We start from the raw sequence: 2,643 nt of genomic DNA on the forward strand, positions 1-2,643 counted from the left end.
TATATTTCATTTCAGAAGTATGAATCCAGCTCACAAAACTAACTTTTATCTATTTTTTTCTCTGTTTTTCGATGCCTATGCAAGTTTACTCTGATAACATGGTATCTTTTGTCCTATCCATTTACATAAACTTACTTACTTTCCTAATTCTGTTCATTTTGTTGCCTCTCTTTTCTTTATTAAAACTTTAATCCAACCATAAGCATTTAGTGAGAGTTTGCTAATGTCTCCTCTTCTTTTTTGTGCATTCCCCTTTACCCTTCACAATCTTCCTTCTAGCATAATAGTGTCAGCCAATTGTTGAGTATTTGCTTTGTGCTGATCATTGCATTGAATGTTTTACTTGCATTGCCATATTTAATCTATATAAGAATCCCGATAATAAGTAGAAACAATTTATATGTCTATTTACAGATTAAAAAAATGAAGCACAGCAAAGTTAAAATCAAATAACTTGTGACGGGAATTTGAACCTAGTCAATCCATGCTCTTTAGATCCCCTACCCTTAATAGACTGACTATTGTGTAAAATAACCTGTGACCCTTGGGTTTGACCAACTGAAAACTGACTACAGGCCTTGTTGACAGCCTGTTAAAACCTGATTATTTTGGCATCTAAATCTGTGATTAATTCTGGTTAGAAAAATTGATTTATGGTAAATAATTAATGGAATCAGAACTTTAAGTAACATGCAAATAGTTAAACCATAGTTTACAAGTGATTCTTGTAGCCTTCTATGTGGAGCTGATCCAGTTCCCCAGATTTAATTTAATTGTTAAACTGAACAGACAAATGGTTATAGGGAACCCCAGTTATATGAGGGAGATTGTTTTTATAAACATTTAATATTACTCTTACTATTTCACATTGCTTCATGTTTAAATTACACAATTATATGAAGTAATTTGTTACTTTCTCAGGCAACATGATATATTTGTGCAAACCTAAAACATATGCCCTTATGAATACTTCACTCTTATTTCAAGTCAAGCATTAGTAAACAAACACTAAATGAATGTCTACTATATGTTGGCCATTTGGTTGGACCTTGCAGATACTGAAAATAACTAGAAAAAACAATGTTAAGTCTTTGTGAAATAACTTTAATAAATATAACAAATAAGTGGGTATTACAGGTTTCAAATTCTGAGATTCTTCTCCCCGCAACCCAGTGGGAGCTGTGCCTGAATATAGATACTAAATACCAGTGTTTCTTTCTAATGAAAAGCAATAAATATAGAGTTTCCTTTCTTTTTAAAAATTTCAGTCATTTTCAAAATAGATTTGATTATTTAGAGAGCTCTGTAAAGTATTCTTTATGCAAAATGTCTATAATTTTAATCATGTTCTTTTAATTATAATAGCTTGTAAATTCCCAATAAAATAACAAGAAAGAAGGCTGTAACAGATGTTGTCAACACATGTGATTTCATCTGAGACAATCAAGCATTCATCATACTTAATCTTCATCAACTGAAATGTACTGATTTTCAGTGTGAGCCCTGCACGTTCAAAAGGCTTCTGATACTTAGGAAGAAAATTTTTTGACTGGAACAGTTTTTGTATAGTGGCTAATTTACCCCAAGGATTTCTTTATCCCATACTATAAATAATTTTATTTAGTTGTGCATTATTCTCATATTTCTTAATTATAAATATGGCTATTGTTTTTATAGATACGGCCTTTTTAAAATTAATTTTTTGTCATTCAGTGTTTCTTTGTACATGACAAGTATTTCACCTAAATAAGTAAAATGTCATCTATACTAAAACTGTATATAATTTGTAAATAATAATGTTAAATTATTTCTTTGAAATGTACTACTCAGATGGCAGTTTAATTTAGTTTATTCAGATAATTATAGAATCCTACTGAGTAGCACATTGACAATAATATTTTTATCAAAAAAAATACAATTTAGGCCTGATTCAGTACTCTCTATACGATGGAAATAAATTCCATTGAAAACATAGTACTTCGTAGGGAGTGTTTCTAATTATTTGATCTGAGAAAATACGTGGCAAAAAATAAAAGAGGAAAAAGGTGTCACAGGATTTTATAATCAGCACATTCTATAAATGATAGTTTATGAAAATGTGTGTAAGAAATGGAGGGCGGGAAGGAGAAGGGAGAATAAGAGAGAGCAAAAGAAAGAGATGAAGTGAAAGTGAACGAAGAATGCAGAGATTAGTAGAGAAAATACTGGCAGTTAGAAAACAAAAAGAAGACGGAAAAAGGCGGAGAAGGAGGAGGAGGAGGAGAAGGGAAAGAGAAGGGAAAAGAGAAGGGAGACACAGAAGAAGCAAGATCATAAAAATGAAAAGACCAAAGCTTTTGCTTCCACTTGCAAGGCCAGACGTTCTCCTGCTGACATTCAGAGGCTCACTGTAGAGAATCAAGCTGTTGGGTAATGAGAAGGTGACATCCTGCCTTGAGGTTTGCTTTCATATAAAAGGAATGGAAGTCGGGGAGAAATGAATAAAAGTCCATGCCAATGGGACCTGGGGAGAGGCAATTAGGTCTTGGCTAGTTCTCAGGTAATGCAAACCGCCATTTGTCTGCACCTGGGACAGTTTGAGAGGCTCCTGAGGAAATATAGGGGGATGCAGAGAAACACAAGGAGGGTGAATCTAGGGGTCAA

This window comes from Pteropus vampyrus, unplaced genomic scaffold (assembly GCF_000151845.1).
Source record: "Pteropus vampyrus isolate Shadow unplaced genomic scaffold, Pvam_2.0 Scaffold25, whole genome shotgun sequence".
NCBI classification, from domain to species: domain Eukaryota; kingdom Metazoa; phylum Chordata; class Mammalia; order Chiroptera; family Pteropodidae; genus Pteropus; species Pteropus vampyrus.